Source organism: Equus quagga, chromosome 3 (genome assembly GCF_021613505.1).
Source record: "Equus quagga isolate Etosha38 chromosome 3, UCLA_HA_Equagga_1.0, whole genome shotgun sequence".
Lineage (NCBI taxonomy): Eukaryota > Metazoa > Chordata > Mammalia > Perissodactyla > Equidae > Equus > Equus quagga.
In genome coordinates this window covers 95,578,558-95,601,596 of record NC_060269.1, presented here as the reverse complement: position 1 = coordinate 95,601,596, position 23,039 = coordinate 95,578,558, and the positions used below count along the sequence as shown (strand labels likewise).

At 42.9% G+C, this 23,039-nt stretch overlaps 1 protein-coding gene across 9 annotated transcripts in view; it reads left to right on the top strand.

Moving 5' to 3' along the window:
• SHROOM3 (shroom family member 3) overlaps positions 1-23,039 on the top strand; it is a 253,208-nt gene that overhangs the window by 150,380 nt on the left and 79,789 nt on the right. The window lies entirely within an intron of this gene.

Genomic DNA, 23,039 nt, shown 5'->3' with positions numbered 1-23,039 from the left:
TAGCTCACAGTTCTCCAGGTCAGAAGGTCCCGTATTACTCAACTGAGTTTTCTGCTTAGAGTCTCAGGCGGAAATGAAGGTGCGGGCTGGGCTGGGTTCTGATCTGGAAGCTCTTGGAAAGAATCCACATCCAGGCTCATAAAGGTTGTTGGGTGAATTCAGTTCCTGTGGTTTCCTTACTGACCGTCACTAGAGGCAGCTCTCTGCTCCTAGAGGCAGCCTGCGTTCCTTCTCCTGTGGCCCACTCCATCTTTAAGCCGGCAAAATGTGTTGAATCCCTCTTATACTTTGAATCTCTCTGACTTCCTATTCTGCTATCAGCCAGAAAAAAACTCCTTTTATTTTTTATTTATTTATTTTTTTTAAATGTTGGCACCCGAGCTAACAACTGTTGCCAATCTTCTTTTTTTTTTTCTGCTTTTTCTTCCCAAGTCCCCCAGTACATAGTTGTATATCTAGTTGCAGGTCCTTCTAGTTGTGGCACATGGGACACTGCCTCAGCGTGGCCTAACGAGCGGTGTCATGTCCACTCCCAGGATCCAAACCAGCGAAACCCTAGGCTGCTGAAGTGGAACACAGGAATTTAACCACTTGGCCACAGGGCTGGCCCCAAAAAACTGCTTTTAAAAAGGCTCACCTGGTTGTGTCAGACTTACCTGGATGATCTCCGTATCTTAAGATCAATTGACTTGGGACTTTAATTACATCTACAAACTCTCTTCAAAGTAGTACCTAAATTAATGTTTGATTGAATAACCAGGGGACAAGAATCTTGGGGCCGTCTTTAGAATTCTGCCTGCCACAGCAGTCCATGGTGAAGCATTAAAACCAGCTTTACTTTTCATTATCCAGTTGCTTTTGAAGCTTGAGATTTCAAATATATTTTCCTCCTAAAGAACCATACCTACTGTGGTTTCAATAATTATCCCTTACCACTTATGTTCTATGCATTTATAAAACTCCCTGCAGGGCCATCCCCAGTGGCCTAGTGGTTAAGTTCGGCATGCTCTGTCTGCTTCAGCAGCCCGGGTTCAGTTCCCGGGCGTGGACCTACACCACTCATCTATCAGTGGCCATGCTCTGGTGGCAGCTCACATACAAAATAGAGGAAGATTGGCAATGGATGTTAGCTTAGGGCTAATCTTCCTCAGCAAAAAAAAGAGGAAGACTGGCCACAGATGTTAGCTCAGAGCAACTCTTCCTCAGCAAAAATAAAACAAAAACAAAACAAAAACAAAAAAACTCCTTGCATTTGAAAACATCCAAGTGTCTCACCAATGTTGAGTTTGACAGCCCCATCCAACATGATCAGGTTAACTAGCTGGCAACATTAAAACAAGAAAACTTAGATGCAGGTTAAAGTGACATGACCAAGTTGATTCTGGTCATTTCCTGCTGCCTCTTATAACAGGTTGCAGAATTGAAAACTAGCATTTTAATTTGGTAACTAGAATCATAGAATTTAGGGTTGAAAAGTCCCAAGATCTTTGCAGTTCAATTGAAGATGAGAGAAATGTATTCGTGGCGTTGGTCAGTCAGAGATGAGCCCAGGGCCATGGCTCTAGATTGCTGAGCTGGGGCACGGTCCACTACACCCTGGTGCCTCCCTGCTTCTTGAGAGGCATCTAGTCCTGCAAGGGGACTTTGAGATTTGTTGACTGAAGTCACCATATAAATCTCCGTCAATCTAGAAAACATTTATTGAAAATCATGCATAGATAGTGTTTTTCTTAGTTCCAATTAAAAATTTTAAACTAGCTAAATCCATTCCAAGAAAAGTTGTCTTGTGGCAGCTTGGAGCTAGCTGAGGGAGGGAAGGAGCCAGTAGGGTTGACGCGCTCCTACTTAGATGCTAGGGTCTTAGGGGTCCTTGATTCTGTGCTGGCAATTTCATTCGACTTGAGGACTCTGCATTTCCCCCTATAGAGAATAAAAGAATTGCCTACCTGACTTTCAAGAAACTCTCAGAAAGCCCCTTTATTTTTCAAGATGAATTCCAGAGAAGGTGGTAGCAAAGTCACATAACTTGCCAAGACTGGAACCCAGGTCTCCCTGTGGCTACCCCAGAGGCAAACCCAGTCTCTCCTAAAGCTGTTTTATTTGGCCCACAGAGTGGTAGTGTTTTTTATTTGAATTAATTTCCAACATGTAAAAACTGGAAATTTTCACATAAAAACTTGCATGTCCAGCTTTTTTTCTGAGAAGTTGGGATAACAGTAGACCCACTTTCCACGAGGCCCTGAGACAGGGTGTGAGCGCTCCCGGTGGTCACAGCCCTGCCTGGTTCACTTCATCCATTTGCCTTCTCGGCTTCTATAGGCATTTGAGTCGTGACACCTGCTGTACCCCATGCTGCAGTTTGGAGACACCTTGTCTGGCTGTTCAAACCATTCCTTATCTGGGCTATAAATACCAAATATGTTTGGCTCTCCTTTCCTGGCCGTTGAAGATAACGAGCCCGATTTTCAAAATAGGTGAGCTACTTCCTGGCGTTAATTCTGGCCATTTCAAAGCCTATTTTCTCGTAGGCCCCATAGTCAGTCACCATGTGGGACACTCAGCCTTCGTATAATTTCCAAAAGTACTCTTTTTTTAATGGGCTAGCTTTACTTATCAGGAAATTCTGACTTTAAGTAAATAAAACATTTGATATTTGTGAAGTCAAAGAGTTTATTTAGGAAAGCCGCTTTCTCAATTAAAGAACTTATGTTATGGGCTGAATTGTGCCCCACCCACCCTGCAATTCAGATGTTGAGGCCCTAACCTCTAGTGCCTCGGAATGTGACTGTATTTGGAAATAGGGCCTTTAAACAGGTGGTTAAGTTAAAATGAGGCCATTACGCTGGGCCCTAGTTCAATCTAGTGTCCTCACCACCTAGGTCTGGGGTCCTCAGAAGAAGAAGAAATTTGGACGCGCCAAGAGGCACCCGGGATACACACAGGAAAGACCATGAGAGGACACAGCGAGCAGGAGGCCATCTGAAGGTCGAGGAGAGAGGCCTCAGGAGAAACCAAACATGCTGCCACCTTGATCTTGAACTGTGAAAAAATTGTTTGTGTTGCTTCAGCCACCCAGTTTATGGTATTTTGTTAGGGTAGCCTAGTTAACTAGTACTTCTGTCTAAGTTGTGTTTCTTTGGAGGCACCTATGTCGCCGTGTGAAATGTATGCAGTAAGATGTTAAGGGATAGTTCTTTTTGAGTTTATGCAGCTGGAATCCCTAGGTGACTGAGAAGCTGTGATTCTCAATCTAAGCTGCACATGAGAAGCATCTGGGAGTTTTAAAAAATAACAAGTACGTTGGATCCATCCCCCAAATTCTGACTCGGTTCAGGGTTGTTCCTGGGCCTCTGGTTTTAAAAGCTTCCCGAGTGGTTCAGAGGTGCAGCCTGGGGTGGGAACCACTGACTTGGAAGGCAGGCTCTCCTCCCCTAAAGAGTGGCCAAGGCTTCCACAGTTCTCACCTGGGACTCCACAGCTGTCCATGCCGACCAGAAAGAGGTGGGATAGGGTTATTGCCTACATAACAGGACCTCTGAGGGCCTTGAGTTAAAATAAGCCTCTGCCCTTGGGCCTCACCTGGTGGAACCATCTGGAGTCTGCAAGCGGCCGCAGCTCTGCCTGTGAGGCACTGACTCCCACAGTGCAGCTTGGCTGAGGTCCATGGGTTTTTGATCTCCTATCTCCCTGCCATTGATATCCTGTGTTTAATTTCTTGTCCCACCCTCCATACCAGGTGAGGGTGGGGCATCTGGGAGGGTGTTCCAGGAAGCTGTGACATCCCCTCAGCACCCTGGGCCTAGAGCTTGGAGCCCGACAGAAGAAACAGCCATTTGGAGGAGGGAGAGTACTATTACGGTCCAGACGCATCCGGCTTTCCTTCCCCAGCAGCGGCAAGATCCAGAGCCTTGCCTATCATCCAGCCACTGGATTTGGCTGCTTGTTGCCACATCTCTTACAATTAAAATGGCGTTTTCTGATGTTTATGGCTATTTAAGCTTGCTGATCTTATTAACTTAATTCCTGGCAATTCTCATCAGTCTCTCATGAGCCTGGTAGAATGAAAACATTGCCCTGTTCTGGTATCTTCCATGAGCTGCCTGCTCTGTTCATGTGTGGAGAGCGCTGGTATTTCTGAGAGACAGATATGAGTTAACAGAGCTGGGAGAATGTTTGCCAGTTCCTTCAAACCCCTCCCTGCTGTTTGCTGGTGTGTGTCTAATCTTTCTCTCTGCCACAGGTATGACATCCTGACCTCATGTCATAACTTCACTCCCTGATAAGTGCTGCTCTGGTAAATCCAACTGTATCAGTACAGACCTGCCTGACCCGGCATACTACAGAAAACTTCGAGAGCTTTAGGAACCCACTGAACACTTTTATCTCAAAACCAAACAGAACCATGTCACTTTCAGGATGCTACAGATTACTGGGAAAAGAAGGAATTTTATGAGGGACTTATTACCATCTTGAACTGGTTGTGTGATCACCTATTAGTCAAGTGATTCTGTATTACAGCTTGCCTGAGTTAAAGTATGACAGAGATCTTTCAACTCATATCTTTTATTTCTCGAAAGGAAATGCTGAGCAAGCAGAGGCTCGAAGAGATGCTTGTACACCCATGTTCATAGCAGTATAATTTACAATACCCAAAAGGTAGAAGCAACCCAAGCAAGGGTCCATCAACAGATGAATGGATAAGTAAAGTGTGGTGTGTACACACAACAGAATACTGTTCAGCCTCAAGAAGGAAGGAAATGCTGTCACAGACTACCACATGAGTGAACCTTGAGGACATTATGCTAAGTGAAGTAAGCCAGTCACAGAAGGACAAATACTGTATGATTCCACTTGTATGACATACACAGAAGAGTCAAATTAATAGGAACAGAAAGTAGAATGGTGGTTGCCAGGGGCTAGGAGGAGGGGGAATGGGGATTTAGTGTTTAGTAAATACAGAGTTTCATTTGGGGACGATGAAAGAGTTCTGGAGACGGATGGTGGTGATGTTTGCACAACAATGTGAATGTACTTAATGCCACTGAAGTGTACACTTAAACATGGTTAAGATGGTAAATTTTATGTTATGTGTATTTTACCACAGTTTTTTAAAAAGGAAATGCTGAGCAAATAGAAGATGTTATTATAATTATCATGCAAACCAAAGTGAGAATTTGATGCAATGTTTTATGAATTTCTCCTTTGGTCAGATTTATGTAGAGAAGAGCTAAAGTTACAGAAAATTGCTTTTATTATGCCTGAGAAATAAGTCTTAAACATGAAATAGGCTGCTCAGAAAATGGGCCTTTGATAGACGTTTTGAAGAAGCTAAACTTCCAGACCCACGTGTCCACCTGCTTACTGGGCATCCCCACTCCTGTCTCACAGGCACTTGCCCCAAACTGAGGTCCTCTTTCTCATCAAAGCTGTTCCTCCTCTAGTCTTCCCATTTCACTGAACTGTATCATCATCCATCCAGCTGCCCAAGCATGAAATCTGGGCATCCTCCTTGACTTTATTTTTCTTCACCACCTCCTACATCTAATCCAAATTAACAAGGCTCCTGTCTATCCTCTCAAAGACTTGCACACAAATGTTCATAGCAGCATCATTCATAAGTGACAAAATGTGAGACAGTCCAAATGTCCATCAACCAGTAAATGGGTAAATGAAATATGGTATAGACACAATGGAATATTATTCAACAACAGAAAGGAATGAACTATTGAAACATGCTACAACGTGAATGAACCTCAAAAATATTATGCTGAGTGAAAGAAGCCAGACATGAAAGATTATATATTGTATGATTCCATTTATTTAAAATATCTAGAAAAGACAAATCCATAGAGACAAACAGCAGATCAGTAGTTGCCTGGCATTGGGGGTGGGAGCAGGAATCAGCTACAGCAGAACTTTTTGAGGTGATGAAATGTCCTAAAACCAGATTATGGTGATGGTTGCACAACTCTCTAAGTTTACTAAAAATCATTGATTTACACACTAAAAAAAAGTAGCATTTTATTTAGAAAATAACTTAGATATTTTATATTGCATCAAATAGATTTATTATGGAAAGGATGCAAAGGAGCATGACTGTTTAAGGCAAGAAAGAGATTTTAATGGTTTCGAAAAGTTAACAAGGCCTATCCGCTCCGCTCCCTAATTTTTCTGCTCATTTGCCCCTTCCTTTAATCCTCTCTGGCATTACCCTACCTTAGTGTATTCGTTTGTTCCACAAAGATTTGAGCACCTACTACGTGCCACACACTGTTCTGGGTGCTTGAGATACAGTCAGCAGACCAAGCAGAGCGGCCTGCCCTCATGGAGCTTACATTCTGGGCTGGGGTCACTACATCAGCTCTGGGCTGTACTCCTGTGGCGGTTTCCTAGCTGGTCTCTGCCCTTGCTCCCCTCCCACTGGGGGCCACTGCAGGCAAAGTGATCCTTCTAAAATGCAAATCTGATCTTGTCTCTCTGCTTCAAAACTGCCAAAGCTTTCTTGTTGCCTTTTGTGTGTGTGTGTGTGTGTGTGTGTGTGTGTGTGTGAGGAAGAATCTCCCTGAGCTAACATCCATTGCCAATCCTCGTATTTTTTTTTTCTTGCTTGAGGAAGACTAGCCCTAATATCTGCACCAGTCTTCCTCTACTTTGCATGTGGGATGCCTCCACGGCATGGCTGGTGAGTGGAGTAGGTCCACACCCAGGATCCGAACCTGTGAACCTGGGCTGCTGAAGTGGAGTGGGAGCGCGCAGAACTTTAACCAGTCGGCCTTGGGGCTGGCCCCTCCCTTTGCCTTTTGGAAAAGCTTCAAACTCCTAACCGGGACTTGGCCAGACCTGTGTGTCCAGGCTGTGCTCGCCCCTTTGCCACTTCCTCCTTTGTGCTCTCCTCCAGCCATACTGGTTTCTTCCCATTGCCGGGTCTTGCTGGTCTCTCTTCCCTCAATTCTCTTTGCCCGGCTAATTCCCATTCATTTTCTAGACCTCAGTTGAGAATCCTTGCATAATTCATCAGTTCCGGTTTAGGATGCCTTCCTGTCATCCCCCAGCCTGCCAGACAGATTCCATCACACGGCGCCCCTGGCATAGTGGTTGCTCAATAAAACATGCATGTTCGATGAATGAACACCCAGAAGGAAACATCCAGGGAGAGACAGGTTTAGCTGGTATTGACTCTCTCATTCATGTGCTGCATGGCCTCCACACTTAAGGTAAGAGCATTTTTCAGAGTTCTGATCTAGGAAACAGGAGCTTTATGTACAATTCCATTAAGGATACAGTGAGAAAGTCAAGATGATTTATCCCTCTGAAAAAAAAAGAACACAGCAAGATTGTCTGGTCTCGTTGCATATGTGGGACTAATATTAGTGAAGTGGTATTCATACAAGCTGTAAGCTCTTTTGGCTAAAATAAACGAAGGTAATATATTTTCAGAGAGAAATAAAACAGAAAAAGTTTTATCCCTACTGTTGGCATTTAGGTTATTGCTTTAGTAGGCATACGTCTTAAATGTTTTAATCAGATTCTTCTTACTGTAAATTATTCCGTTACTTCAAGTTAGGGGCAAAAAGAAGAAGAGAAAAATATCCTGTTTGCCTCCCTCCCCGGCCTGTATGAGTAGGAGCAGTAAGCTCAAACTGCGTGGGAAGTTTCCTGCCTTCAAATTTATTTACTCCCCAAAGAAAAGCTACTTTTATTTCATTATTTTTCTTAAGCATACAGCAGTTTTAATTTGGTGAGAAAATATCCTTGCCATTAACAGGATTCTGCCTCATTACCTCTTATAAAAAAGCCCTCCCCCCCCAAATTTGCAGAACTAAAGGAAGCATAAATTAAAACAACATTTGTTGTTAGTTGCTTTGATCAACAAACACCCATCTCCGAAAGAAAAAAACTCCAAAGTAGGCCAGACTCAAAAACAGTCCCTTCCATAAATTAAATCAGTCAATATAAACAGCTCAGCCTCCCAACTGGACAAGAAAGAAAAAAATGGGATGGGGTTGGGGGATAGGAAGAAGAATTAGGAGGCACCTAGAGGTGGATTCCTTTTTTTGCCTCTTGGCAGGACTGTCCTCAACTGTTAGCTCTATGAATCTCTATAGACTGTGGATTTGGAACCAAGTAGTAAGGACTTAATGGAGGCTGTTAGCTGGACCTCAAAAGCTTCTTTTGCTCTTATCTATTATACTATTACATATACATAACATTATTATGTCATTTTGAAAATATCCTATTGGCCTGTGGTTTAGAAAGAGACACTCCTCTAAAGAAAGAGGAAGACCCACAGTTTCCCCCTCTGCTTCTGCAAACTCTTATCTCTCTCTTTTTTCCCCCTTTGTCCACGTAAAGAGGAAGGATATTTATGTGTCACTATTAGGCAGCTTTCTAAGAGGAAAAAGGGGGAGAGGGGATGAAATAGCAGCCAAAGGAGCGGTAATGTATTTTCCTCTTCAGAAGGTATTTGGCTATTTTCTTCTTTCCCTTATTCTTTAATGTTTCTTTTAAGTTTTTAAAAATTTCTAATTGTGGTAAAAAACACATAGTATAAAATTTACCATCTTAACCACTGTAAAGTTTATAGTTCAGTAGTGTTAAGTATACTTACATTGTTGTGCAACAGACCTCCGGGACTTTTCATCTCGCACAACTGAAACTGTGTACCCATAGAACAAGTCCCCACTTTCCCCCTTTACTGTTGTTTTTAAATTAGAATTAAGAAGACAGACTCTTCTGATTCTGTATAATGTCCTCATTACCTCATATGTCAGGGAGTCAAACATTTTAAGTGTTTTTTATGCAAGATAAAAGATACCTGTTTTCCGTGAACAGTGATCACTTGTTTACATTTCTCTAGGTTACTTATCTTTTCCTCTCTCCTACTCATTCTCAGATAGGAGAAAGAGGAAACAAATCCTACCCTTGAACCTTTAGCAGACTGGCCTCTCTGACTCTCCCCCTAACATAGGGATCAAGGGTGAGGTGTCCTCTGATCACCCAGAACTATACTCCTCACCAGGAGCACACATCAAATTTCCAGAGCCGCTTCCTGCCTCATACCCACCCAGCCTCCCTGTTCCCCCCACTTTCCAGCAACTGTAACACACTGGTCTCTGGTCTCATGTTTCATGCCAGCTGTCAGGGTCCCCACTTGGGTTGGCTCCAGTTTTCTGAAGCCTGGCAGTTAGTTAATAAGGAAACCAGAGATGTAAATCACGGGCTCAGACAGTTTCCTGTGGGGGAGCTTTTAAGTTCCCATCAGACCTTTTTATTCCAGCACATGAAGAGGAGAGCAGTGCTCCCTTCGGACCCAAATACGAATATAGACCAGAGATAAAGAAGGTGGGGTGCAGGCAGGGAGTGGGAGGGAAGCTCAAAGTCAAGGCGCTTAGCGCTTGCTTTCATTGTTTTGCCTAAAACACATTCATTTAATGAAGAGTGGGGACCTCATGCTGGATAAAAAAAATATGGAGAGAATTCTTTTTTTTTTTTTAAGATTTTATTTTTTTCCTTTTTCTCCCCAAAGCCCCCCGGTACATAGTTGTGTGTTCTTAGTTGTGGGTCCTTCTAGTTGTGGCATGTGGGATGCCGCCTCAGTGTGGTTTGATGAGCAGTGCCATGTCCACACCCAAGATTCAAACTGACGAAACACTGGGCCACCTGCAGCGGAGCAGGCGAACTTAACCACTGCGCCACGGGGCTGGCCCCTGGAGAGAATTCTTAATCTGGCACTTCCAGTACTGATAGAGGAAGGGTTCTCACTTGATAATTAGTAATATGGAATTACTACTGGTATTTCTAAAAACAGGTTTTAAAGCATTTTTCGTTTTGTGAACTGAGTAGTTCCAAAACTCTGATGGAACATTTACTGGGCATCTATTCTCTACCGTGCACTGCATGAGCCACTGTAGGTTCCCAGATGGGTACGAAAGATGTGACCCCTGCTCTCCGGAATCGCAGAGAAGGCTGAGGGCTGACACAGGCTGAGGAACAAAGTCAGGGGACCTGAAAGTTCCCTAAGGGATAGGATAAGGTAAATGAAGCACTCCGCAGAGTGCCTGAAACATGGCAGTCAGTAAATGAAAGTTGCTCTAATAGCAAGAATGAAAATAGCATCATCCAGACAGACATTAGCCCCAGGAGTAGATCTACTTGGGACTACAGAGCATACACATAATAAATAATGCTTCAAAGTAGGATATGATAAGCACCAAAAATTTAATTCTTAAATTGGGGAAAGGTCTTGAAAGAATAGGACTTGTATAAATAAAGGGGAAACAAGAACAACGTGGACTCAAAAAATGAGATGACGGGCATGTGTATTGCAGTCTGGGAACATTAATTTACCCAATACCAACACGTGCTGTGCACCGTGCGTATCAGAGACGAGTGAGGCGTGATCCCTGCTCCTGAAACACTAGTCTGGGAGGGAAGACTTTTGTTTTAAGGGCACCAATAGCTCTATTCAAGGTGAAAGGTGATAAGGGCTATGGTAGATGATTGAATGATGTATTTTTTAATATTTGGAGGAGAGAGAAATTGCTTTTGGTTTAAGGATCAGAGAAGTTTCATTGAGAAAGGAATACGTTTTGCACGTCCTGGGAGGTTGGCTAGAATTTCCTTAGTAGACATTGGGGTTGAGGAAGGAATCTCAACCCAGATCAAGGAAGATGTGAATAAAGTGCCCAGGAAGGAAACCAAGGCGTGCTTGCAAAATGGTAATTACTGACTCATTAAAGGCAGTTAGGAAACTCTGTCCCTTATAGCGTGGACAGTAAAGATGGAATCAGGCCAAGTTAAGTGCCCTTCCTTTGGGAAAAGGCATAATTTTTAAAGGAAAAAAGTAACTTTCCATTTGCTGAGGAAAAAGAAGATCATTCTGGAAAGATCTGGGGCTTTGCTCATCCTCCGTTTATGATTTAGATTTATGAGGCAAAATAATCCATTTAGATTTATGAGGCAAAAAGAATTTTTAAGTAGCTTTCTTTTTCTTGGGGCTCTGAATGACAGTAAAGTCTTGGCCTACAGAGAATGCACGTGACCACTTTGCTTCGCCCTCTAGGAGACAACAAAAGCTTGTCCTCTGATTAAAGTAGTTTAACCTGCAGTGTTATCTTGGCCATTCCAGGGTGGTACGAGAACAAGGCATGGGCTTTGGAGTCAGGCAGACTTCTTGGATTCTTCCTTCTGCCTCTTCTTCACTGTTGGACCTTGACAAGTTACTTAAAATCCGACCTTCATTTTCTCTTCTATAAAACGGGACTGGTGATAGCTATGTTTAGGTATTATTGGAACAATTAGATATAAGGTATATAAAGCCCGAGGCATGTGTAGGACTAATACTGGGCACAAATAAGTGGTGGCTGTTACTATTACTGGTAGGCTGTGGCTCAGCTCTTTCTGGTCTACCGCCGAGAAATGGAGGCCAGCAGCCTGCTAGAATCTGTGCAGGATCCTGTTATCTTCTTGCCTTTGGCCAATACAAGCACACTTTGGACACGTTCCAAAGGTCCTGATTACAGGACCTTTAAAAATAAATTTTCTCTCCCATCTTATCTTTTGGTTCCTAGGCAAGAGCACTAAAGTATGCGGAATAACACTGACATCCGGCTTGGAGTAGAGCAGTTTCCTGAACACCTACTGGGAGAAAGTTGTGCTGACAGACAAATAAGCTGGGAAGTAAAGAAAAAATTTCCCCTTGCTTGAATCTACATGTGAAAGTATAAAAGAAAACCATGTGACTAGAGGCAAATGAAAGAGATTCTAGAAAATGAACTATTATCATGGTGCTTTGTGGCTAGAGTCTTTTTTAAAAGCATGTTGTTTGTGGGTTTTTAAAGAATAAGGGGAGATGAATTGGCTTCCTTAAGTCAATAAAGTGAGACTGCCAAAAAAGTAAACAGGAGCTACATTTAATTTCTCTGTTTTTCTTTTGAGAGCCAGAGGAGCTAATACTTCAAAACCAAAGAAGCTGCCAACCAGCTAGTGGAAAATTTTATTTCCAGAAATAAGTTTATAAACGAAGATAAGGTGATTTAAAAAAAAAAAAAAACTCTAAAGCACCAGATAGGATTTAACTCCTTTTGAAAAATATGTAGGGGCCGGCCCTGTGGCTGAGTGGTTAGGTTCGTGCACTCTGCTTTGGTGGCCCAGGGTTTCACTGGTTTGGATCCTGGGCACGGACATGGCACTGCTCATCGAGCCATGCTGAGACAGCGTCCCACATGCCACAACTAGAAGGACCCACAACTAGACATATACAACTATGTACCAGGGGGCTTTGGGGAGAAAAAGGAAAAATAAAATCTTTAAAAAAAAAAATAAAGAGAAAAATATGTAGACATTAAATACCATATTGTCTAAACCTGAGTAGTCATAAATCATCAGAGTAAGTCATCTGCATTTCAAAAATTCCAATTGGTTTTATCCTAGCAACTTTTCTTGTTTTTATCTCTTGAAGTTACACTTCTATAGCACCTTGGATTGTTCTTAAAGCAGCGTATGGCAATGTTGATGACATTTAAATATTTATATGTAGTCAAGACTTCATATATCACAGTTTTAGGACAGAACCTAGCCAGTAAAATAGACATCTTTTTTTTTTCTTTGCTGAGGAAGATTGGCTCTGAGCTAACATCTGTGCCAATCTTTCTCTATTTTGTATATGGGACACTGCCACAACATGGCTTGATGAGTGGTGTGTAAGTCTGTGCCTGGGATCCGAACCTGTGAACCCTGGGCTGCCAAAGAGGAGTGTGTTAACTTTACCACTATGCCACCGGGCTGGCACCAAAATAGAAGTCTTTTTTTTTTTCAAAGATTTAATTTTTTTCCTTTTTCTTCCCAAAGCCCCCCAGTACGTATATTCTTCGGTGTGGGTCCTTCTAGTTGTGGCATGTCGGACGCTGCCTCAGCGTGGCTTGATGAGCAGTGCCATGTCCGCGCCCAGGATTTGAACCAACGAAACACTGGGCCGCCTGCAGTGGAGTGCGTGAACCCAACCACTTGGCCACGGGGCCAGCCCCAGAATAGAAGTCTTGATGCTAGAAATAAAATTAATAAGTTATCCTTTTTGAAAGGCCTAAAATTGTGATACAATGCAAAGAGAAGTGCCAAATCAATGAGCAATTTTAAAAAGCAATTTTGTTTTTGTTGATGTTTTGCATTGTTAGGAAGAAACCATTGTTGGTGACTTTGATGAATCCTCTTGGTCAGGGAAGCAGCTCTTTGCAATAAATGTCATAGGTTTGAAAGCATGGAATAGCGTGATACTTCTGGTGATAAAACAGTTTTCTAGAAGTCATTTGTTCAATTTGTATGCCAATTCATAACAGGATCCCCTGTCTCCATTTCCAGTTCTGCCTTCTCCTTATGTGTCACATATGATTATGTTCAGATCCCTCAACTTGGCCTCAACACCCTCCACCTACTGCCTTCCAGCCACGCAGGTGTTTTCCATCCCAGGTCTACTCTTTGCCCAGTCTTCCTTCTTATCTCTTATCTCCCGCACTGTCTTAACGGCTCTCTCTCCCCACCCAGTCATCATGCAGGCTCTCCGGCAGCAAAGCCATTTTTGTTAAAATACAAGTAGCAAACCAACAACAGGAATTGCACCGAATTCCCTCTCTAAGTGGATTATGCCTCCCCTTCCTCACACCTCCCCCAAATCCTATTTAACTTTATCTTCAGAAACATATGAATATTTTTCTGGAAAGGAAAAAAAAAGGTTTACAGCTTCCATCAGAATATATCAGGTTGTCTCAGAAAAGATTTCAATCCTCAGTCCTTACGCTTTTTGGACACCATGAATTAAAATACTCACCTCCCTCGACAGAAAATAATGTTCGCGCTTCCACTCAGGTGAAGTTGAGGAAGCTGGCTGGCTCAGCCGTGTCCGCCCTTGCCCACACCGCCTCCCCTCTTTCCCTGGGCATTCTCCCCAGTGACAAGGACATACCGGCATTTGAATGCACTCCAGCTGACCCCATGCTTTTAAGGACCTGTCACTTGTGGAGTTTTGCCTTTCAGGATACTGGGCCGGCAGTACTCACTGGCACCTAGATCACATGTCTTTTTCCAAGAGTCAAATGCCCTTCACGTACCAGGTGCACTTCACCTTCTTCCAGAAGGTTGCTGCCGCTAATGGGAGGTGGCAGCTGTTAATAGTTGGTATCAACCCTGTTCAGAGCTTCAGGGTTGAAAAGGAAAAATTTTTTTTCAGCACAAGTAACTACAATCACTTTTGAGCTGGTGAGGTTTACATCAAATTGCAGCTTGACCTGTACCTTTTACAAGCAAATTTACAAAGAAGGATTTTCTTCCCTGAAATTTTGCTCAGTGACCAAAATTTCAATGAATACCATGAGTTGAAGACTTTACCCTGATTCTCCAACATAATCATCGTTCTCCCTCTTAGAAAGTTAATCGTGATTTTAAGTGCAGCCTGATTAGGAAGAGCTAGAATTTAATAAACACTTACTTTATGCCAGGCACTGTTCTAAGTGCTTCACATGAAGTAATACATCTAAAACCCCAACAACCCTGTGTCTCAGGTTCAATTTTTGGTTCTCATTTTATAGATGAGGAAGCTGCTTCATGGAGCAGGTAATGACCAGACCAAGGTCACACAGTAGGTGCCGTGACCAGGAGTCAAATCTAAGTTAGAGACTGCACTCTTAACCATGCACAGTGCTGGCCCCACAGGAGGGGATCCTACCTTAGGCATTATGGTCCAAATCAGTGAGCCCAGCACCTTCCATTCAATCCGTCCTCCACATACCATCACGTGACTTTCTTTTTTCTCCCCAAAGCCCCAGGACCTGGTTGTATGTTTTAGCTGTGAGTCCCTCTAGTTCTTCTGTGTGAGCTGCTGCCACAGCACGGCTACTGACAGATGAGTGCTGTAGTTCCATGCCTGGGAACCGAACTCGGGGTGCTGAACTTTAACTGCTAGGCCATCAGGGCTGGCTCTCCCGTGACTTATTGAAGGCGTGTATCTCATCATGACACTGGTGTAAAACTTTTAGTGATTTCTCACTGCCTACAAGATAAAGTCTAAATCCTGAAGAGGGCCCCAAAAGCTCACTTCCATTTTCTGCCTCTCCGTCGACATCGTTTGCCACCAGCCCCGCCCTGGCCATGTTACTTGCAGTTACCCCGTTGACCTGTGCTATTTGATGCTTTGGGACCTTAAAATTTTCTGCCCAGACCTTTTTCTCCCCTTCTCTTACCCCAGTAAGCTCATGCACAACCTCTAGGACCTCTCTCATACATCTTCTCTATACCCCTCCCTGATAGAAATACCCTCCCCTCTGCTTGCTACCAGTACGTAGAACTATTAATCAAAATAGAAACAGCTACTGTTTTTGAACTCTCATGTGCCAGACACAGTGCTGAGCATTTTGTGTGTTTGGTGGGTACAAATCTTAAGCCACAAACACAATTATGAATGAAATGTAACTGTTTCTTTTTTTAAAAAAAAACTGATTGTAGTTTCTGTTTTGAGACCTCTTTTAGCAAGGAGACAGAAACTTAAAATTAGCCAATTCAGGGTCTCCTCCAGCTCCTGGGGTTGCAGCTGAGGTGTGAGGGGCTTAGGCAGAGTCCCTATGTGTGTGTGTGTGTGTGTGTGTTTTAAGGAGACAAAGTGAAGTTGCACCTTTGGTGTCCATGTCACCGTCTCCCCATGCTGGTGTCTGACATGCTGGTCAGTGTCTGGTCACCATCCAGCCTAGGATGGTGGTATCTGCAGCTTCAGATCCGTCAGGCATCTAAGCCCTCTTGGCTTTATCAGAAATATTCTGCCTCTCCTGGACCACTCTGGGTTGGGAGGATTGGTGGAAAACAAAGTGGGATGCTCTCTCTTGCCTAGGTACACCGCACAGACATTTCTTTGATTCCTACTCTGTCTGGGTTCCCAGCACCTCTGGGACTGAGCCAGCTCTCCAGACTCTTGCTTGGGGTCAGGGCCCACTTACTTTCTTCTCTCAAATCCCTAAGTGCCTATCTGGAGTTTCAATTTTGCCCAACCTAGGACTCAAAGTTGCTCTAGCTTCTAACTCTGTTTTGCTTCCCTTCTTTTTTTTGAGGAAGATTAGCCCTGAGCTAACATCAGCTGCCAATCCTCCTCTTTTTGCTGAGGAAGAGTGGCCCTGAGCTAACATCTGTGCCCATCTTCCTCTACTTTGTATGTGGGACGCCTGCCACAGCATGGCTTGATAAGCTGTGCATAGGTCTGCGCCTGGGATCTGAACCAGTGAACCCCAGGCCGCTGAAGCGGAGCGTGTGAACTTAACTGCTGCGCCACTGGGCCAGCCCCTCACTTCCCTTCTGACTCTCTTTGCCCTTCCTTGTTAGTCCTAGAAAGCTGTAATGTCTGTTGGGGAGAAAAACTGGTTCTGACTAATTGCGTATTCTTCCAAATCGTAAGTCTATGCCTGGATTCCTTTGTTATAGGAGTTTTGCTGAGTCATCCCTTCCTTGGTCAATGAATGGCACTGCCTGGGAGGAAACCCAGGACTGCTGGGAAGTTCAGTGGAGGGAATAAGAACACTTAATGTCTCACTACTACTCCTGCCCCCCGGACACACACACTCAATGATTATCTCACATAATCTTTGCAAAAACCGATGAGAGGTGCAATTATTCTTATTTTACAGAGGAAAAACTGAGGCCTAGTGAGATCAGTTAACCTTCCTCACAGCTAACAAGCTCTTGAATCCAGTCCACGCTCTTGACTACCACTCTCTCCTCTCCTTACCACATGGCGTTGAAATAATTTCTTCAGATATCTGAGTTTCTGAGTTAAACTGTGAGCTCCTTGAAGTCGGGGCTAGGACCTCGTCCATCTTGATGTTCCCAAAGCCTGGCCCTTAGCAGGTACTCAGTAGGTGGTACTTGAATTGAAATGGTTCAAGGAGAGAGGAAGAAAGAGAAGGAGGAGGAGAAAAAAAAGATCAATGGGAAAATTCACTATTTTAAGCTATTCGGAAACTTCCTGAATGATATTTTGTCAACTAAAATATAAAAGGAATTGAAAGTTTGATGGTAATATCTAAATCACGTCCAGAACTGAACTTTCCTTACGTTATTCTGTCAGATAATTCTAGGCATAGAAATTAACTCTTTGTGCCCAGAAAAGAGTGTAATGTCCTTGGTGTCACAGCAATAACAAGTGGGGATCACATACATATATGAAGAGTGACTGGAACTGCGACAGTGGTTATCAGCCAGTGCAGTCCTTGTAGCTTTTTATTTACTTTCTAGACACTGTCACTTAAGATGCTGGTGCTATATAAATCTGATAACTTCTGGAATTTCACACCTTTCTATTAAATTTTTGTCTGAAATCTCGTTAATCCACATTACATAAATCCCTCTGATAACAAATATCATACGTGTTAAGACCACGCATCTAGGTGAAGGGTAAAGGTTTTAGCTGTGACATGCCCAGTACAATCAAAGGCAGGTTTGCTGAATTATTTTTTTCTTCTTCATAATTGTCTATTTACAGTGTGGGGTTCTTGGGGTTTTTTTGGTGAGGAAGATTGGCCCTGAGCTAACATCTGTGACCATCTTCCTCTATTTTATATGTGGGATGCTACCACAGCATAGCTTGATGAGCAGTGTGTAGGTCCGTGCCAGGGATGTGAACTTGCGAATCCCAGACCACGGAAGCCAAGCATGGCTTGATAAGTGGTGTGTGGATCTGCACCCAGGATCCGAACCAGTGAACCCTGTGCTGCCAAAGCACAGCATGTAAACTTAACCACTAAGCCACCAGGGTGGCCCTAAATCATATTTATTGTTTTAAAAAATGCTCAAACTCTATGGATGTGTTTAAAATCAAAAGGTAAAGTTGTATTTACCCCGAGAATTCCTCTCCCTGCAGTCCTACTCCCCAGGAATAGTTTAGCATCTCCTTCCAGATTCTTTTTGGACTTTTATAAAAAATATAATAAATATTGTATATAATCTGTATGCAGACAGCAAATGGGAAACTTTTTCACTTAACGATATGGACATCTCTTCACATCACTACATATAGGCCTACTTTTTTCTTTTTAAATGCTGCATGATATGCCTCACAATTAATTTAACTATTTGCTGTATGAACCTTTAGATTGCTTCCAGTCTCCAGGATGCATTTCTAATCTTTCAAGCAAGACTTTCCAAAGAGAATGCTGTCAATCCTTGTCTCCTTGAGGACTTGAGGCTGCCAACCTGAGTGACTGTTACTTAATCATCATGACCCCATAACACTGAAAATGTCCTTTGTCTCCTACGTTTCCATGAGGACAGAAACTTGTCAACTACCTTCACCCTCTGAAGCTCTCTCTTCAAGTTTTATTCGGCTAGTTTTGTTGTTGTTGTTCTGTTCTTCCTTTTTGTTTCTGTTTAGACCAATACAGGTTTGATGCAGGATCCCGACTCTGACCCACTAAACCATGCATACTGTGGTTGAGTGCTGTACCAACATAGGTTGGTAGTGGCACAAGTAGTCAGTGAACTTTTGCCTACCTAGTCCTCCCTTCTCTTTTCCTTGGGTTCTGACCTCTGCAAGATTCTAAGCAGCTTCCTGGGTAACAGCCAGGTTGCATAAACGCCTTTACTTGGGACCCAAGTCCTGGGGCTACAAAGAATAGAAAACATTGAGGTGCCCTTGTCAATATGCATCAGGTGCCAACAGCAGCAGATGCCTTAAGTAAGGAGAGAGGATGAGGAAGGGGTAGCTCAGTGGCCTTGGGGCTCCCTGGGCTGTTTACGGAAAAGGACTATGATAGAGGGGTACAAGGGGGTTGAAAGACTAAATAACTCTGAGAAGCTGAAAGATGTTATAGGGTTTTCCCCTTTCATGTTATCACCACTTCATGAAATAAATTATTTCTCAGGTTTGGAGTGGTCTTAAATGCATTTCCTTGCTTTAAATTTCCATTTTAACATTTTGTTCACTAGGACAGTTGTTTATTTGTTTTTCACATTTTTCTGTGAGTGGTTCAAAAAAATTAAAGTATTAAAGTGAATATTACATCACAAGTTATATAATGTTCATACTAAGCCCAAACACCCGTTTGAGAAGGAAACACACCGTAAGTTCTCCCTAATATTTTCTCTCTGAGGAATAATCCATGTTTCAAGTGTATGTTTTCTTGGTTATAAGCTGTTTATATTGACCGTTAAACAGTCCCCAGAACTGATTTTCAATATGCAACAGATATTGACATGGTTTTTCTAAGGTGGAAGCATCCAAAAGAAGAGTGTAGATGGACCAGGGAATTTATTGTATAGCTGTGGCAAGAGCGAGTTGCTATGATTATTATTATTATTATTATTTAGCAAAGACTCTTATGTTTCAAGTAGTTATATTTTTCACATTAAAACTTTATTTATTTGGAATAATAGAAAGAGTTCCAAACTGAATTGATAAGAAGTAAAGATTGACTATTTATGAGTGAAATTTAGTTTAACATCCTAAAGTGTAGAAGTAATAAGAGACTATTTCTAAGTGAAATTTAGTTTAATAATGTACAACATATATTTCAAAACTATACTACCATAATATAGAAAAGAAGCTGAATTTGGAAAAAATAAATTCAGAATCTAAATCAGGTATATGATTTCTATATGTGGTTTCTTTAAAGATACAATTAATTAAATGTGTTAGACTAATTGAAATTAAATCACTCGGAATAGTTGCTGAATCTGGAGTTTAGAGAGATAGGGAAGTAATTCTAAATTTCTCAAGCTTTTTGTTTAAAAAAGATACTCCTCACAGGTTTCTCCTTAATAATAAAACCTGACAATTGTAATGGAAAACCAAACTTCTAAATATGTATACAGTATGAATCAAACCATTCTGAATTACACTAGATCGTCAATTAGCACAGTCTCATTTGATGTGATTTTTTTTTTTGAGGAAGATTAGCCCTGAGCTAACTACTGCCCATCCTCCTCTTTTTCCTGAGGAAGACTGGCCCTGAGCTAACATCCATGCCCATCTTCCTCTGCTTTACATGTGGGATGCCTGCCACAGCATGGCTTTTGCGAAGGATCTGAACTGGCCAACCCCGGGCCGCTGAGAAGCGGAACGTGCAAACTTAACCACTGTGCCACAGGGCCAGCCCTGAAGTGTTTGTAAATATATTTAGGTCATCATGTTTTTCTCAAACTGAAGTTTCGGTTTGTAGGTGGAAATATTTAAGAGAGATGGAGGAAATCAACTTGGCCCATGAATGCACAGTGTCTGTACTGCCTGCACAGTGGCTCTTCCTGTCACGACTCCTGTTTTTGATTTGTGACCACCTCCCATCACCACCTCAGTGGACCTTCCACAGGTCACTCTGGAGCGTCTCTGTGTAGGCGGACTCTGTGGCCCCCACTCTGTCAGGGACTTATGGCAGTTTCTCTGGTCTTTTCCTGCCACCACCTACTCCAGCATCAGAGAAGCCTTGAGAGTAGGGGCGGGAGAGCAAAAATGTACTTCGTTCAAAGTGTAAATTTTATGTAAATATCATATGTAAGTATAATAAGTAAATATTATATCTCGATAAGGATGTTATTTAAAAAAACATGACTTTAAATAAAAGTATGCAAATAGCAGTATCCTGACTGGCCACGCATGCCCTTGTCTCCAAGAGCAGGTTGTGCACTTTTTTCCTATTTGTTACCTCCTCAAAAAGATCTTAGCATTTTTCAAAGCTTTATTTCTCAATCAATATATCTGTTTTCATTTAAAAAAACAAAACAACACTTGGGATTCTAGTGTGATGCACCATTTCAGAGTGCGGTCTTCATCAAGGAAGTGAAGGGCAGCGTGACTTGAGAGACCATCTTTAATAATGAGCTTGGCCTTTACCCACACATACACTTGAGATGTGGAGCTGTTTCACAGTCATTTGTAGTTATGCTTTGTGAAGGGAGGGATGGACCATTTTGCAGGAGGAGAACTGAGGCACCAGGTGAGGGAACTTGCCCCTAGCTCATGCAGAGAGATGTTAGCATAATTTTGTATTGCTGCGGAGATTTCTGCATTTCCAGTCTCACCTTTGATTCCCTGAGACAGGTTGTTTTCCTTTCTTCTACAAATATCTGATGATGCGTTACAGATACAAATAAAAAGTATTTTTCCAGAATCTGTGGTACAGCGGAAGCCCAGGACCCTCCCGTCATAGTGATAGATTTCACTGGTATAACACAGCCCGTGTGGGAGGTAAGATTTGGACCCAAAGTGTGTTTTTAATCAGCAATTTAAAGTGATGTTTCACACAGGAATAGAAGGATCTGTTCCACCCTTATGACATTTCACCTGACCCTGAATACTTAAGAAACAAGATAAAGAAGCAGCAGGAAAGAGGTCTTATCTCTTCAGCCTACAGAGCTCCTGGCCGTGTCCTCCAGCTAATGCTTCTTATCCTCAACACGGTGGCGGTGGCAATGTGCTTTCTAAACCTGTAGGCTGACTGCTTTTTAAAGCTAAGTTCTGAACATCATCTGCCTCCACCCAAACTAGATTCCCACAGGACATTCAGACACAGGACAGGCAACATTAGCTTCCCTGCTTCTAACGCCTAGCAACAATGTGTGTGGGTGCCCCGTTGACTGTGTGACAGGTGTGTATGTGTTTGTACATGCTTGTGATACCATATTGAAAACAAAATGCAGTTTTAAGGGGGAAAATACCTTATGGTGGAGGAGGCTGTCCATGAAGATATCACTAAAGAGGTTTATTCAGTGGTTGCTGTGGCGGCTAATGCTTCTGCTTTCGGCCAGGCCATAAAGAGCACGACCACGGAAAGGCAAATGCTATCAGCTCTGCGGGAACCGAGGCTGCAAGTTCCTACCTGATTCGGCATTCTCTTCTCTGTGTCTATACGTATATTTATTGCTTAAAATATATATAAGCTGAAATTTTAACTACAGGGATTCTCCTTTTTTTTTTTTTTTTAAAGATTGGCACCTCAGCTAACAACTGTTGCCAATCTTTTTTTTTTCTTTCTGCTTTTTCTCCCCAAATCCCCCCAGTATATAGTTGTTTATTTTAGTTGTGGGTCCAGGGATTCTCCTTAAGTGAGAAGAAATAAAGCCAATTTCAAATCTTACTGTTATTTTAATCTCTGGAAATGACATGTGAAAGCAATTAAGAAAGGTACTCTCTAAGGGAAAAAAACCTTACCTCCATTGAAAAGGCTGGCAGAGCTTTGAAGAAAGATGAAACTGAAAATACCACCATGCCTTCCTTAAGAATAGTAACTGGGCATCTATATCATACATGCAAAACAAATGCAAATGTGTATATTGTCGAAAACCCAAGTTTGCAAAGCTGAATCAAAAATCTCCCGAAGGATCACACTTACAAACTCTGAAACAACCATCTGTCCCCCATCTAGAGAGGATGCTCCTGGAAACAAAAAGTCTGCAAAGGGAGCTTTCAACAGCAGTAGCCGATCAGCAACAACCTGAGTCTCTCCGCTTGACTTAGACTGAAAAAAAGACATACAGAGAAAAAGGATGGTTATTTTCCTTCTAACGTGAGCTTTTTTTTTTAGCTGTGAACTTTTTACCTTGCTTCATTCATGCTTCATTTAATCAGTTACCAACTGTACTAGCCCCTGAAAAGTGAGCGCGGGCTCCGCGGGCTCCTTAATGTTTAGCTATTGGATCCCTGTTCATTTCACAATGCGGGGGGGACGGGGTGCGATTAAGACACCTTTCTGACTGTGAACTGATAAAGGCGAGACTGAGAGTGTGCGCTGGTCCCCTTAATATTGCCAGGACTAGAAGACGTTGACTGCGGAGCGGCGAGCGGAGCCCGACTCTTCGATCCCAGAATCCGTTTTCAAACCTTGGGGAGCCCTCCCTGCTATTGAAATGCAAATCCCGTCCTGAGCGCCCGGGCCAATCCGGGAGGCTTCCTGTGGGATTACCTGGTGGCGAGCGCGGAGCGAGCGCGGCCCCTGCGGCGCGGCCCCCGCGGCCGGGAGGCGTGGTCGGCGGGCGCCCCCGCACCCTTCGGCTCCCCGCCGCCCGGACTCGGCCCCGGG